General features: G+C 42.0%; 1 pseudogene; it reads right to left on the bottom strand.

Moving 5' to 3' along the window:
• LOC119338498 overlaps positions 1 to 17,726 on the bottom strand; it is a 19,998-nt pseudogene that overhangs the window by 1,070 nt on the left and 1,202 nt on the right.

Below are 17,726 nucleotides of genomic sequence, written 5' to 3'. Positions count from 1 at the left end.
CGGAGAGCCGTGAGGAGGAGGGAGGAGGAGGTCGTCGGAGAGCCATGAGGAGGAGGGAGGAGGAGGTCGTCGGAGAGCCGTGAGGAGGAGGGAGGGGCATGGAGGAGGGGAGGAGGAAGAAGAGGTAGATAGAAAAGGAAAGAAGTGATGGAGGGGAGGAGGAAGAGGAAGAAGAGGTAATATATATAGTGGTTGTGGCGTTACGGACTTAGTAGTGGCATGATACGCCTCCAACGTATCTATAATTTTTGATTACTCCATGCTACTTTGTCTACTGTTTTGGACTATATTGGGCTTTATTTTCCACTTTTATATTATTTTTGGGACTAACCTATTAACCGGAGGCCCAGCCCAGAATTGCTGTTTTTTGCCTTTTTCAGTATTTCGAAGAAACAGAATATCAAACGGAGTCCAAACGGAATGAAACCTTCGGGATCGTGATTTTCCAACCGAACGTGATCCACGAGACTTGGACCCTACTCCAAGAAGTGCCAGAGGCGGTCATGAGGGTGGAGGGCGCCCCCCTGGACGTGCCCCCTGCCTCGTGGGCCCCTCGGAGCTCCACCGACGTACTCCTTCCTCCTATATATACCTACGTATCCCCAGAAGATCAGAACAGGAGCCAAAAACCTAATTCCACCACCGCAACCTTCTGTATCCATGAGATCCCATCTTGGGGCCTGTTTCGGAGCTCCGCCGGAGAGGGCATCCACCACAGAGGGCTTCTACATCAACACCATAGCCTCTCTGATGAAGTGTGAGTAGTTTATTTCAGACCTTCGGGTCCATAGTTATTAGCTAGATGGCTTCTTCTCTCTTTTTGGATCTCAATACAATGTTCTCCCCCTCTCTCGTGGAGATGTATTCGATGTAATCTTCTTTTTGCGATGTGTTTGTTGAGACCGATGAATTGTGGGTTTATGATCCAGTATTATCTATGGAAATTATTTGATTCTTCTCTGAATTCTTTTATGTATGATTGAGTTATCTTTTCAAGTCTCTTCGAATTATCTTTTTTGGTTTGGCCAACTAGATTGGTAGTTCTTGCAATGGGAGAAGTGCTTAGGTTCCATCTTGCAGTGTCCTTACTCAGTGACAGAAAGAGTTACAAGGCACGTATTGTATTGTTGCCATCGAGGATAACAAGATGGGGGGTTTTATCATATTGCATGAATTTATCCCTCTACATCATGTCATCTTGCTTACGGCGTTACTCTGTTTTTACTTAATACTCTAGATGCATGCTGGATAGCGGTCGATGAGTGGAGTAATAGTAGTAGATGCAGAATCGTTTCGATCTACTTGTTTTGGACGTGATGCCTATATACATGATCATCGCCTAGATAAACTCATAACTATGCTCAATTCTGTCAATTGTCAACACTAACTTGTTCACCCACCGTAGAATACTTATGCTCTTGAGAGAAGCCACTGGTGAAACTGTTGGAAATATGCCCTAGAGGCAATAATAAAAGTGTTATTATTATATTTCCTTGTTCATGATAATTGTCTTTTATTCATGCTATAACTGTATTATCCGGAAATCGTAATACACGTGTGAATACATAGACCACAATATGTCCCTAGTGAGCCTCTAGTTGACTAGCTCGTTGTGATCAACAGATAGTCATGGTTTCCTGGCTATGGACATTGGATGTCGTTGATAACGGGATCACATCATTAGGAGAATGATGTGATGGACAAGACCCAATCCTAAGACTAGCACAAAAGATCGAGTAGTTCATTTGCTAGAGCTTTGCGAATGTCAAGTATCTCTTCCTTTGACCATGAGATCGTATAACTCCTGGATACCGTAGGAGTGCTTTGGGTGTATCAAACGTCACAACGTAACTGGGTGACTATAAAGGTGCACTACAGGTATCTCCGAAAGTATCTATTGTTTTATGCGGATCGAGACTGGAATTTGTCACTCCGTGTAAACGGAGAGGTATCTCTGGGCCCACTCGGTAGGACATCATCATTTGCGCAAATGTGACCAAGGAGTTGATCACGGGATGATGTGTTACGGAACGAGTAAAGAGACTTGCCGGTAACGAGATTGAACAAGGTATTGGTATACCGACGATCGAATCTCGGGCAAGTAAAATACCGCTAGACAAAGGGAATTGTATACGGGATCGATTGAGTCCTTGACATCGTGGTTCATCCGATGAGATCATCGTGGAACATGTGGGAGCCATCATGGCTATCCAGATCCCGCTGTTGGTTATTGACCGGAGAACGTCTCGGTCATGTCTGCATGTCTCCCGAACCCGTAGGGTCTACACACTTAAGGTTCGATGACGCTAGGGTTATAAAGGAAGCTTGTATGTGGTTACCGAATGTTGTTCGGAGTCCCGGATGAGATCCCGGACATCACGAGGAGTTCCGGAATGGTCCGGAGGTAAAGATTTATATATAGGAAGTCCTGTTTCGGCCATCGGGACAAGTTTCGGGGTCATCGGTATTGTACCGGGACCATCGGAAGGGTCCCGGGGGCCCACCGGGTGGGGCCACCTGCCCCGGGGGGCCACATGGGCTGTAGGGGGTGCGCCTTGGCCTACATGGGCCAAGGGCACCAGCCCCAAGAGGCCCATGCGCCTAGGGAACCCTAGAGGGAAGAGTCCTCAAGGGGGAAGGCACCTCCGAGGTGCCTTGGGGAGGATGGACTCCTCCCCCCCTTCTTAGCCGCACCCCTTTCTTGGAGTAAGGGGCAAGGCTGCGCCTTCCCCCTCTCCCTTGCCCCTATATATAGTGGAGGGGAGGGAGGGCATACACACCTGAGCCCTTGGCGCCTCCCTCCCTCCCGTGACACCTCCTCCTCTCCCGTAGGTGCTTGGCGAAGCCCTGCAGGATTGCCACGCTCCTCCATCACCACCACGCCGTTGTGCTGCTGCTGGATGGAGTCTTCCTCAACCTCTCCCTCTCTCCTTGCTGGATCAAGGCGTGGGAGACGTCACCGGGCTGTACGTGTGTTGAACGCGGAGGTGCTGTCCGTTCGGCACTTGATCATCGGTGATCTGAATCACGACGAGTACGACTCCATCAACCCCGTTCACTTGAACGCTTCCGCTTAGCGATCTACAAGGGTATGTAGATGCACTCTCCTTTCTACTCGTTGCTGGTCTCTCCATAGATAGATCTTGGTGATACGCGTAGGAAAATTTTGAATTTCTGCTACGTTCCCCAACAGTGGCATCATGAGCTAGGTCTATTGCGTAGATTCTTTGCACGAGTAGAACACAAAGTAGTTGTGGGCGTCGATATTGTTCAATATGCTTGCCGTTACTAGTCTTATCTTGATTCGGCGGCATCGTGGGATGAAGCGGCCCGGACCAACCTTACACGTACGCTTACGTGAGACCAGTTCCACCGACAAACATGCACTAGTTGCATAAGGTGGCTGGCGGGTGTCTGTCTCTCCCACTTTAGTCGGATCGGATTCGATGAAAAAGGTCCTTATGAAGGGTAAATAGCAATTGGCATATCACGTTGTGGTTCATGCGTAGGTAAGAAACGTTCTTGCTAGAAACCCATAGCAGCCACGTAAAACATGCAACAACAATTAGAGGACGTCTAACTTGTTTTGCAGGGTATGCTATGTGATGTGATATGGCCAAAGGATGTGATGAATGATATATGTGATGTATGAGATTGATCATGTTCTTGTAATAGGATTCACGACTTGCATGTCGATGAGTATGACAACCGGCAGGAGCCATAGGAGTTGTCTTTATTTTTTGTATGACCTGCGTGTCATTGAAGAACGCCATGTAAACTACTTTACTTTATTGCTAAACGCGTTAGTCATAGAAGTAGAAGTAGTCGTTGGCGTGACAACTTCATGAAGACACGATGATGGAGATCATGATGATGGAGATCATGGTGTCATGCCGGTGACAAGATGATCATGGAGCCCCGAAGATGAAGATCAAAGGAGCTATATGATATTGGCCATATCATGTCACTACTCTATTTGATTGCATGTGATGTTTATCATGTTTATGCATCTTGTTTGCTTAGAACGACGGTAGTAAATAAGATGATCCCTTACAACAATTTCAAGAAGTGTTCTCCCCTAACTGTGCACCGTTGCTACAGTACGTCGCTTCTAAGCACCACGTGATGATCGGGTGTGATGGATTCTTACGTTCACATACAACGGGTGTAAGATAGTTTTACACAGCGAAAACACTTAGGGTTAACTTGACGAGCCTAGCATGTGCAGACATGGCCTCGGAACACGGAGACCGAAAGGTCGAGCATGAGTCGTATGGTAGATACGATCAACATGAAGATGTTCACCGATGATGACTAGTCCGTCTCACGTGATGATCGGACACGGCCTAGTTGACTCGGATCATGTGATCACTTAGATGACCAGAGGGATGTCTATCTAAGTGGGAGTTCATAAGATGAACTTAATTATCCTGAACATAGTCAAAAGACCTTTTGCAAATTATGTCGTAAGCTCGCGCTTTAGTTCCACTGTTTAGATATGTTCCTAGAGAAAATATAGTTGAAAGTTGATAGTAGCGATTATGCGATCAGTAGAAAGCTTATGTCCTTAATGCACCGCTCAGTGTGCTGAACCCCAACGTCGTTTGTCGATGTTGCGAACATCGGACATACACGTTTTGATAACTACGTGATAGTTCAATTAAATGGTTTAAGTAGAGGCATCAAAGACGTTTTCGAAACGTCGCGGAACATATGAGATGTTTCGAGGGCTGAAATTGGGATTTCAGGCTCGTGCCCACGTGAAGAGGTATAAGACCTCCGACGATTTTCTTAGCCTGCAAACTAAGGGAGAAAAGCTCAATCGTTGAGCTTGTGCTCAGATTGTCTGAGCACAACAATCACTTGAATCGAGTGGGAGTTGATCCTCCAGATGAGATAGTGATGTTTCCCCAAAGTCATTGCCACCAAGCTGCTAGAGCTTCGTGATTAACTATAACATATCAGGGATAGATATGATGATCCTTGAAATATTCATGATGTTTGACACCGCGTAAGTAGAAATCAAGAAGGAGCATCAATTGTTGATGGTTGGTGAAACCACTAGTTTCAAGAAGGGCAAGGGAACAAAGGGATACTTCATGAAACGGCAATTCAGCTGCTGCTCTAGTGAAGAAACCCAAGGTTGAACCCAAACCCGAGACTAAGTGCTTCTGTAATAAGGGGAACAACCACTGGAGCAGCATTACCCTAGATACTTGGTAGATGAGAAGGCTGGCAAGGTCGATAGAAGTATATTGGATATACATTATGTTAATGTGTACTTTACTAGTACTCCTAGTAGCACCAGGGTATTGGATACCGGTTCGGTTGCTAAGTGTTAGTAACTCGAAATAAAAGCTACGGAATAAACGGAGACTAGCTAAAGGTGAGCTGACGATATATGTTGGAAGTGTTTCCAAGGTTGATATGATCAAGCATCGCACGCTCCCTCTACCACCGAGATTGGTGTTTGCGTTGAGCATAAACATGATTGGATTATGTCTATCGCAATACGGTTATTCATTTAAGGAGAATAATGGTTACTCTATTTTTGAATAATACCTTCGATGGTCTTGCACCTAAAGGAATGGTTTATTGAATCTCGGTCATAGTGATACACATTTTCATGCCAAAAGATATAAGATAGTAATGATAGTACCACTTACTTGTGGCACTGCCATGTAAGTCATAATGGTATAAAACGCATGAAGAAGCTCCATGTTGATGGATCTTTGGACTCACTTGTTTTTGAAAAGTTTGAGACATGCGAACCATGTCTATTGGTGTATATGCATGAAGAAACTCCATGCAAATGGATTGTTCGGACTCACTTGATTTTGAATCACTTGAGATATGCAAATCATACCACATGGGCAAGATGACTGAAAAGCCTCATTTTCAGTAAGATGGAACAAGACAGCAACTTGTTGGAAGTAACACATTTTGATGTGTGCAGTCGAATGAGTGCTGAGGCATGCAGTGAATATCATTATGTTCTTACTTCACAGATGATTCGATTAAATGTTGAGTATATTTACTTGATGAAACACAAGTCTGAATTATTGAATGGTTCAAGTAATTTCAGAGTGAAGTAGCAGATCATTGTGACAAGAGGATAAAATGTCTATGATATGATCATAGAGATGAATATCTGAGTTACGAGTTTTGGCACACAATTAAGACATTGTGGAAATTGTTTCGCAATTAATACCGCCTGGAACACCATAATGTGATGGTGTGTCTGAACATCATAGTTGCACCCTATTGGATATGGTGCGTACCATGATGTCTCTTATCGAATTACCACTATTGTTCATGGGTTAGGCATTAGAGACAACCACATTCACTTTAAATAGGGCACCACGTAATTCCGATGAGATGACACCGTATGAATTATGGTTTAGAGAAACCTAAGTTGTCGTTTCTTAAAAGTTTGGGGCTGCGACGCTTATATGAAAAAGTTTCAGGTTGATAAGCTCGAACCCAAAGCGGATAAAATGCATCTTCATAGGAAACCCAAAACAGTTGGGTATACCTTCTAATTCAGATCCGAAAGCAATATGGATTGTTTCTTGAATCGGGTCCTTTCTCGAGGAAAGGTTTCTCTCGAAAGAGTTGAGTGGGAGGATGGTGGAGACTTGATGAGGTTATTGAACCGTCTCTTCAACTAGTATGTGGCAGAGCACAGGAAGATTGTTCCTGTGGCACCTACACCAATTGAAGTGGAAGCTTATGATATTGATCATGAAACTTCGGATCAAGTCACTACCGAACCTCGTAGGACGACAAGAACACGTACTACTTCGGAGTGGTAAGGTGATCCTGTCTTGAAGGTCATGTTGCTAGACAACAATGAACCTACGAGCTATGGAGAAGCGATGGTGGGCCCAAATTCCGACAAATGGTTAGAAGCCATGAAATCCGAGATAGTATCCATATATCAGAACAAAGCATGGACTTTGATGGACTTGCCCGATGATTGGCAATCCATTGAGATAAATGGATCTTTAAGAAGAAGACGGACGTGGATGGTAATGTCACCGTCCATGAAGCTCGACTTGTGGCGAAAAGTTTTTCACAAGTTCAAGGAGTTCACTACGATGAGATTTTCTCATCCGTAGCGATGCTTAAAGTCCGTCGGATTCATGTTAGCATTAGCTGTATTTATGAAATCTGGCAGATGGATATCAAAACGAGTTTCCTTACCAGTTTTCGTGAGGAATGGTTGTATATAATACAATCAGAAAGTTTTTGTCGATCCTAAGGATGCTAAAAGGTATGCTAGCTCCAGCGATCCTTCTAAGGACTGGAGTGAGCATCTCGGAGTTGGAATGTATGCTTTGATGATGATCAAAGATTTTGGGTTTGTACAAAGTTTATGAGAAACTTGTATTTCCAAAGAAGTGAGTGGGAGCACTATAGAATTTCTGATGAGTATATGTTGTTGACATATTGATGATCAGAAATGATGTAGAATTTCTAGAAAGCATATAGGGTTATTTGAAATGTGTTTTTCAATAGAAAACCTGGATTAAGCTACTTGAACATTGAGCATCAAGATCTATAAGGATAGATCAAAATGCTTAATAATACTTTCAAATGAGCACATACCTTGACATGATCTTGAAGGTGTTCAAGATGGACCAGTCAAAGAAGGAGTTCTTGCCTGAGTTGTAAGGTACGAAGTTAAGACTTAAAGCTCGACCACGGCAGAATAGAGAGAAAGGACGAAGGTCGTCCCCTATGCTTAAGACGTAGGCTCTTCAGTATGCTATGCTGTGTACCGCACCTGAAGTGTGCCTCGCCATGAGTCAGTCAAGGGGTACAAGAGTGATCCAAGAATGGCTCACAGGACAGCGGTCAAAGTTATCCTTAGTAACTAGTGGACTAAGGAATTTTCTCGATTATGGAGGTGGTAAAAGAGTTCGTCGTAAAGGTTACGACGATGCAAGCTTGACACCTATCCGGATAGCTCTGAGTAGAGAGACCGGATACATATAATGGAGCAATAATTTAGAATAGCTCCAAGTAGAACAGTTGTTTGGAATAGCTCCAAATAGAGCGTGGTAGCTGCATCTAGGAGATGACATAGAGATTTGTAAAGAACACACGGATCTGAAAGGTTCAGACCCGTTGACTAAAACCTCTCTCACAAGCAACATGATCAAACATAAAACTCATTGAGTGTTAATCACATAGTGATGTGAACTAGACTACTGACTCTAGTAAACTCTTGGGTATTAGTCACATGGCGATGTGACCTGTGAGTGTTAATCACATGGCGATGTGAACTAGATTATTGACTCTAGTGCAAGTGGGAGACTGTTGGAAATATGCCCTAGAGGCAATAATAAAAGTATTATTATTATATTTCCTTGTTCATGATAATTGTCTTTTATTCATGCTATAACTGTATTATCCGGAAATCGTAATACACGTGTGAATACATAGACCACAATATGTCCCTAGTAAGCCTCTAGTTGACTAGCTCGTTGATCAATAGATGGTCACGGTTTCCTGGCTATGGACATTGGATGTCGTTGATAACGGGATCACATCATTAGGAGAATGATGTGATGGACAAGACCCAATCCTAAGACTAGCACAAAGATCGTGTAGTTCGTTTGCTAGAGCTTTGCCAATGTCAAGTATCTCTTCCTTTGACCATGAGATCGTGTAACTCCTGGATACCGTAGGAGTGCTTTGGGTGTATCAAACGTCACAACGTAACTGGGTGACTATAAAGGTGCACTACAGGTATCTCCGAAAGTATCTATTGTTTTATGCGGATCGAGACTGGAATTTGTCACTCCGTGTAAACGGAGAGGTATCTCTGGGCCCACTCGGTAGGACATCATCATTTGCGCAAATGTGACCAAGGAGTTGATCACGGGATGATGTGTTACGGAACGAGTAAAGAGACTTGCCGGTAACGAGATTGAACAAGGTATTGGTATACCGACGATCGAATCTCGGGCAAGTAAAATACCGCTAGACAAAGGGAATTGTATACGGGATCGATTGAGTCCTTGACATCGTGGTTCATCCGATGAGATCATCGTGGAACATGTGGGAGCCATCATGGGTATCCAGATCCCGCTGTTGGTTATTGACCGGAGAACGTCTCGGTCATGTCTGCATGTCTCCCGAACCCGTAGGGTCTACACACTTAAGGTTCGATGACGCTAGGGTTATAAAGGAAGCTTGTATGTGGTTACCGAATGTTGTTCGGAGTCCCGGATGAGATCTCGGACATCACGAGGAGTTCTGGAATGGTCCGGAGGTAAAGATTTATATATAGGAAGTCCTGTTTCGGCCATCGGGACAAGTTTCGGGGTCATCGGTATTGTACCGGGACCACCGGAAGGGTCCCGGGGGCCCACCGGGTGGGGCCACCTGCCCCGGGGGGCCACATGGGCTGTAGGGGGTGCGCCTTGGCCTACATGGGCCAAGGGCACCAGCCCCAAGAGGCCCATGCGCAAGGAAACTTGGAGAGGGAAGAGTCCTAAAGGGGGAAGGCACCTCCGAGGTGCCTTGGGGAGGATGGACTCCTCCCCATCCTTAGCCGCACCCCTTCCTTGGAGGAGGGGGCAAGGCTGCGCCCTCCCCCTCTCCCTTGGCCCTATATATAGTGGGGAAAAGGAGGAGCAATCATACCTAAGGCCTTTGGTTGCCTCCCTCTCCCTCCCGTGACACATCTCCTCTCCCGTAGGTGCTCGGTGAAGCCCTGCAGGATTGCCACGCTCCTCCATCACCACCACGCCGTTGTGATGCTGCTGGATGGAGTCTTCCTCAACCTCTCCCTCTCTCCTTGCTGGATCAAGGCGTGGGAGACGTCACCGGGTTGTACGTGTGTTGAACGCGGAGGTGCCGTCCGTTCGGCACTTGATCATCGGTGATCTGAATCACGACGAGTACGACTCCATCAACCCCGTTCACTTGAACGCTTCCGCTTAGCGATCTACAAGGGTATGTAGATGCACTCTCCTTTCTACTCGTTGCTGGTCTCTCCATAGATAGATCTTGGTGATACGCGTAGGAAAATTTTGAATTTCTGCTACGTTCCCCAACAGAAACCTATGGCCCCCGGGTCTATTCTCATCATATCAATCTATATCACTTTATTTACTTGCTTTGTTTTTACTTTGCCTTTTACTTTTTACTTTTCATCTATCTATCAAAAATACCAAAAATATTATCTCTATCAGATCTCACTCTCGTAAGTGACCGTGAAGGGATTGACAACCCCTAAGCGTTGGTTGCCAGTTGCTATCGTTTTGTGTAGGTACGAGGGACTTGTGTGTGATCTCCTACTGGATTGATACCTTGGTTCTCAAAAACTGAGGGAAATACTTATGCTACTTTACTGCATCATCCTCTCCTCTTCGAGGAAATTCAACGCAGTGCTCAAGAGGTAGCAAGAAGAATTTCTGGCGCCATTGCCGGGGAGTTTGTGCAAAAGTCAACCATACCAAGTACCCATCACAATCCCTATCTCTCGCATTACATTATTTGCCTCTCGTTTTCCTCTCCCCCACTTCACCCTTGTCGTTTTATTCGCCCTCTCTTTCCCAATCTCCTCTTCTCTTTCTCTTTTGCCTTTTTCTCGTTTGCCTTTGCTTGTGTGTTGGATTACTTGTTGCCATGGCACAAGATAATACCAAATTATGTGATTTCTCGAATACCAATAATAATGATTTCCTTAGTACTCCGATTGCTCCTATTAATAATGATGAGTCTTGTGAAATCAATACTGCTTTGCTGAATCTTGTTATGAAAGATCAATTCGCCGGCCTTCCTAGTGAAGATGCCGCTACTCATCTAAACAATTTTGTTGATTTGTGTGATATGCAAAAGAAGAAAGATACGGATAACAATATTGTCAAATTAAAGTTATTTCCGTTTTCACTTAGAGATCGTGCTAAAGTTTGGTTTTCATCTTTGCCTAAAAATAGTATTGATTATTGGAACAAGTGCAAAGATGCTTTTATCTCTAAGTATTTTCCTCCCGCTAAGATTACCACTCTTAGGAACGATATCATGAATTTTAAACAATTTGATCATGAGCATGTTGCCCAATCTTGGGAAAGAATGAAATTAATGCTTCGCAATTGCCCTACTCATGGTTTGAATTTATGGATGATCATACAAAATTTTTATGCCGGATTGAATTTTGCTTCTAGAAATCTTTTAGATTCGGCCGCGGGAGGCACTTTTATGGAAATTACGTTAGGGGATGCTACCAAATTGCTTGATAATATTATGGCTAATTATTCTCAATGGCACACCGAAAGATCTTCTAGTAAAAAGGTGCATGCTATAGAAGAAATCAATGTTTTGAGTGAAAAGATGGATGAACTTATGAAGATGTTTGCGCCTAAAAATATTCCTCTTGATCCCAATGATATGCCTTTATCTACCTTGCTTGAGAATAATAATGAATCTATGGATGTGAATTTTGTTGGAAGGAATAGTTTTGGAAATAACGCGTATAGAGAGAATTTTAATCCTAGGCCTTATCCTAGTAATCCTTCTAATAATTATGGAAATTCCTACAACAACTCTTATGGAAATTTTAATAAGATGCCCTCTGAATTTGAGAGTAGTGTTAAAGAGTTTATGAATTCACAAAAGAATTTTAATGCCTTGCTTGAAGAAAAAATGCTTAAAGTTCATGATTCGGCTAGGAACGTTGATAGAATTTCTCTTGAAATTGATTCTTTAAAGCTTAGATCTATTCCTCCTAAGCATGATATCAATGAGTCTCTCAAAGCCATGAGAATTTCCATTGATGAGTGCAAGGAAAGAACCGCTAGGATGCGTGCTTTCAAAGATGCCTTTATTAAAGCGTGTTTTTCCAATACCTATGAAAATCAAGATGAAGATCTAAAAGTTATTGATGTGTCCCCCATTAAATCTTTGTTTTGCAATATGAATCTTGATGAATCTGAATATGATCTTCCTTTACCTAGAAGGCGTCCTAAGAATTCTGAGTTTCTAGATCTTGATGATGAAATTGATGAAAGTGGGATTGAAAGAAATAAAAATCTTGATGTTGTTAAACCCACTATTTTGGATCTCAAGGAATTTAATTATGAAAATTTCTCTTTGATTGGTTGTATTTCCTTGTTGCAATTCGTGCTAGATTCTCCTCATGCTTATAGTCAAAATAGGGCTTTTACGGAACACATTGTTGATGCCTTGATGCAATCTTATGAAGAAAAACTTGAGTTGAAAGTTTCTATCCCTAGAAAACTCTATGATGAGTGGGAACCTACTATCAAAATTAAAATTAAAGATTATGAGTTTCATGCTTTGTGTGATTTGGGTGCTAGTGTCTCCACTATTCCCAAAACTTTGTGTGATTTGCTAGATTTCCGTGACTTTGAAGATTGCTCTCTAAACTTGCATCTTGCGAATTCCACTATTAAAAAGCCTATGGGAAGAATTAATGATGTTCTTATTGTTGCCAATAGGAATTATGTGCCCGTAGATTTTATCATTCTTGATATATATTGCAATCTTTCATGTCCTATTATTCTTGGTAGACCTTTCCTTAGAACGATTGGTGCGATTATTGATATGAAGGAAGGGAATATTAGATTCCAATTTCCCTTGAGAAAGGGTATGGAACACTTCCCTAGAAAGAAAATAAAACTACCATATGAATCTATCATGAGAGCCACCTATGAATTGCCTACCAAAGATGGCAAAACTTAGATCTATCCTTGCTTTTATGCCTAGCTAGGGGCGTTAAACGATAGCGCTTGTTGGGAGGCAACCCAATTTTATTTTGTGTTCTTTGTTTTTGTTCCTGTCTAGTGTTAAATTTTGTTTCTACTTTCTGTTTAGATGTGGTTTTGTGTTTTAATTAGTGTTTGTGCCAAGTAGAACCTATAGGATAAGCTATGATGATAGTTGATTTGATTCTGCTGAAAAACAGAAACTTTGCGCTCACAAGAAAAAATTCAATAAATCACAGGAACGAGCTTTTGCATTGATTCTTTTTGCTGCTGATCAATAAACAAATTGTACAGTACTTCCTATTTTGGTAGAAGTTTTAGAGTTCCAGAAGTTTGCGTTAGTTACAGATTGCTACAGACTGTTTTGTTTTTGACAGATTCTGTTTTTCGTGTGTTGTTTGCTTATTTTGATGAATCTATGGCTAGTAAATTAGTTTATAAACCATAGAGAAGTTGGAATACAGTAGGTTTAACACCAATATAAATAAAGAATGAGTTCATTACAGTACCTTGAAGTGGTCTTTTGTTTTCTTTCTCTAACGGAGCTCACAAGATTTCTGTTGAGTTTTGTGTTGTGAAGTTTTCAAGTTTTGGGTGAATTCTTTTGATGGATTATGAAACAAGGAGTGGCAAGAGCCTAAGCTTGGGGATTCCCATGGCACCCCCAAAAATTCAAAGCTTGGGGATGCCCCGGAAGGCATCCCCTCTTTCGTCCACTTCCATCGGTAATTTACTTGGAGCTATATTTTTATTCACCACATGATATGTGTTTTGCTTGGAGCGTCTTGTATTATTTGTGTCTTTGATTGTTAGTTTGCCACAATCATCCTTTCTGTACACACCTTTTGAGAGAGCCATACATGATTTGAAATTTGTTAGAATACTCTATGTGCTTCACTTATATCTTTTGAGCTTGATAGTTTTGCTCATTGTGCTTCACTTATATCTTTTGAGCGTGATAATTTTTGCTCTAGTACTTCACTTAGATCTTTTAGAGCACGGTGGTGGATTTGTTTTAAAGAAACTATTTGATCTCTAATGCTTCACTTAGATTATTTTGAGAGTCATTAATAGCATGGTAATTTTCTTAATGTTAATATACTTGGTGTTCAAGATATGTGAAACTTTCTTTTGATTGAATTGAATACTAAGATAAGTTTGATGCTTGATAATTGTTTTGAGATATGGAGGTGATAATATCAAAGTCATGCTAGTTGGATGATTATGAATTCGAGAAATACTTGTGTTGAAGTTTGCAAGTCCCGTAGCATGCACATATGGTTAAAGTTGTGTAACAAATTTGAAACATGAAGTGTACCTGGCTTGTGCATCCTTATGAGTGGCGGTCGGGGACGAGCGATGGTCTTTTCCTACCAATCTATCCCCCTAGGAGCATGCGCGTAGTACTTGATTTTTTATGACTTCTAAATTTTTGCAATAAGTATATGAGTTCTTTTTGACTAATGTTAATTCCATGGATTATACGTACTCTCACCTTTCCATCCTTGCTAGCCTCTTCGGTACCGTGCATTGCCCTTTCTCACCTTGAGAGTTGGCGCAAACTTCGCCGGTGCATCCAAACCCCGTGATACGATACGCTCTATCACACATAAACCTCCTTATATCTTCCTCAAAACAGCCACTATACCTACCTATTATGGCATTTCCATAGCCATTCCGAGATATATTGCTATGCAACTTACATCATCATCATCATGACATACATTACTTTTGTCATATTGCCATTGCATGATCATGTAGTTGACATCGTATTTGTGGCAAAGCAACCATGCATTATTTTTCATACACGTCGCTCTTCATTCATTGCACCATCCCAGTACACCGCCGGAGGCATTCATATAGAGTCATATCTTGTTCTAAGTTTCGAGTTGTAATCCTTGTGTTGTAATCAATAGAAGTGTGATGATCATCATTATTAGAGCATTGCCCAAATAAAAAAAAGAGAAAGGCCAAAAAAAAGGAAGGCCCAAAAAAATAAAAAATAAAATAAAAAGGGCAATGCTACTATCTCTTTTTCCACACTTGTGCTTCAAAGTAGCACCTTGTTCTTCATATAGTGAGTCTCATATATTGTGCTTCAAGGTAGCACCTTGTTCTTCATGTAGTGAGTCTCATAAGTTGTCCTTTTTATACTAGTGGGAATTTTTCATTATAGAACTTGGCTTGTATATTCCTACGATGGGCTTCCTCAAATGCCCTAGGTCTTCATGAGAAAGCAAGTTGGATGCACACCCACTAGTTTTCTTTTGTTGAGCATTCATAGCTCTAGTGCATCCGTTGCATGGCAATCCCTACTCCTCATGTTGACATCAATTGATGGGCATCTTCATAGCCCGTTGATTAGCCTCGTCAACGTGAGACTTTCTCCATTTTTGTCTTCTCCACACAATCCCCATCATCATATTCTATTCCACCCATAGTGCTATATCCATGGCTCACGCTCATGTATTGCGTGAAAGTTGAAAAGGTTTGAGATTATTTAAGTATGAAACAATTGCTTGGCATGTCATCGGGGGTATAGAAGTTGGGAACATCTTTGTGTGCAAAAATGAAGCATAGCCTAAATATATGATTTTGTAGGGATGAACTTTCTTTTGTCATGTTATTTTGAGAAGACATGATTTCTTTGATTAGTATGCTTGAAGTATTATTATTTTTGTGTCAATGTGAACTTTTGTCTTGAATCCTTCGGATCTAAATATTCATGTCACAATTAAGAAGATTTACATTGAAATTATGCAAAAGTATCACTCCACATCAAAAATTCCTTTTTATCATTTACCTACTCGAGGACGAGCAGGAATTAAGCTTGGGGATGCTTGATACATCTCCAATGTATCTATAATTTTTGATTACTCCATGCTACTTTGTCTACCGTTTTGGACTATATTGGGCTTTATTTTCCAATTTTATATTATTTTTGGGACTAACCTATTAACCGGAGGCCCAGCCCAGAATTGCTGTTTTTTTTGCCTATTTCAGTATTTCGAAGAAACAGAATATCAAACGGAGTCCAAACGGAATGAAACCTTCGGGATCGTGATTTTCCAACCGAACGTGATCCACGAGACTTGGACCCTACTCCAAGAAGTGCCAGAGGCGGTCACGAGGGTGGAGGGCGCCCCCCCTGGGCACACCCCCTGCCTCGTGGGCCCCTCGGAGCTCCACCGACGTACTCCTTCCTCCTATATATACCTACGTATCCCCGAACGATCAGAACAGGAGCGAAAAACCTAATTCCACGCCGCAACCTTCTGTATCCGCGAGATCCCATCTTGGGGCCTGTTCCGGAGCTCCGTCGGAGAGGGCATCCACCACGGAGGGCTTCTACATCAACACCATAGCCTCTCCGATGAAGTGTGAGTAGTTTACTTCAGACCTTCGGGTCCATAGTTATTAGCTAGATGGCTTCTTCTCTCTTTTTGGATCTCAATACAATGTTCTCCCCCTCTCTCGTGGAGATCTATTCGATGTAATCTTTTTTTTTTGCGGTGTGTTTGTTGAGACCGATGAATTGTGGGTTTATGATCCAGTATTAACTATGGAAATTATTTGATTCTTCTCTGAATTCTTTTATGTATGATTGAGTTATCTTTTCAAGTCTCTTCGAATTATCTTTTTTGGTTTGGCCAACTAGATTGGTAGTTCTTGCAATGGGAGAAGTGCTTAGGTTCCATCTTGCGGTGTGCTTACTCAGTGACAGAAAGAGTTGCAAGGCACGTATTGTATTGTTGCCATCGAGGATAACAAGATGGGGGGTTTTATCATATTGCATGAATTTATCCCTCTACATCATGTCATCTTGCTTACGGCGTTACTCTGTTTTTACTTAATACTCTAGATGCATGCTGGATAGCGGTCGATGAGTGGAGTAATAGTAGTAGATGCAGAATCGTTTCGATCTACTTGTTTTGGACGTGATGCCTATATACATGATCATCGCCTAGATAAACTCATAACTATGCTCAATTCTGTCAATTGCTCAACACTAACTTGTTTACCCACCGTAGAATACTTATGCTCTTGAGAGAAGCCACTAGTGAAACCTACGGCCCCCGGGTCTATTCTCATCATATCAATCTATATCACTTTATTTACTTGCTTTGTTTTTACTTTGCCTTTTACTTTTTACTTTTCATCTATCTATCAAAAATACCAAAAATATTATCTCTATCAGATCTCACTCTCGTAAGTGACCGTGAAGGGATTGACAACCCCTAAGTGTTGGTTGCGAGTTGCTATCGTTTTGTGTAGGTACAAGGGACTTGTGCGTGATCTCCTACTGGATTGATACCTTGGTTCTCAAAAACTGAGGGAAATACTTACGGTACTTTACTGCATCATCCTCTCCTTTTCGGGGAAATCCAACGCAGTGCTCAAGAGGTAGCATGGCGCACCATAGGTGTGGTGCGCCATTCAAAACTAGTAATGGCGCACCACACCCATGGTGCGCCACTACTAACATTGTTTATTTTTTTGAATTTGAAAGGCGGGAAAATTACTAATGGCGCACCGTGGGAATGGCGCACCACACCCATGGTGCGCCACTACTAACATTGTTTATTTTTTTGAATTTGAAAGGCGGGAAAATTACTAATGGCGCACCACACCCACGGTGCGCCACTACTAATTTTTTTTATTTTTTCGATTTTTTTGCCTCCAGATCATAAAAGCATCGTAACTTTTTCTGTTAGGTTTTTGAGGATTCTAGAAAATCGATAACGGGCATAGCCCGTCAAATTCGGATGTAACTTTTCGAGTAGATGATTTTTCATATAAAAAACTTTTTCATCGGAGGTCGTATGCAAAAGTTACGACCATTTTACCGAAACGCGGCGGTCTTTTGCAAAAAAATTCAAAATTCATGTTTGCTAATTTTCCTAACAACTAGAACACATAACACATGGTCATCTATTTTTTTTGAAGCTTTTATCATTTTCTTTTATTTTTTTAAAAACCTAA

The sequence above is a fragment of the Triticum dicoccoides genome, chromosome 7B (genome assembly GCF_002162155.2).
Source record: "Triticum dicoccoides isolate Atlit2015 ecotype Zavitan chromosome 7B, WEW_v2.0, whole genome shotgun sequence".
In the NCBI taxonomy this organism is placed as follows: Eukaryota; Viridiplantae; Streptophyta; class Magnoliopsida; order Poales; family Poaceae; genus Triticum; species Triticum dicoccoides.
Note: the sequence above shows the minus strand (reverse complement) of the source record. Positions and strands in the feature narration are given on the sequence as shown.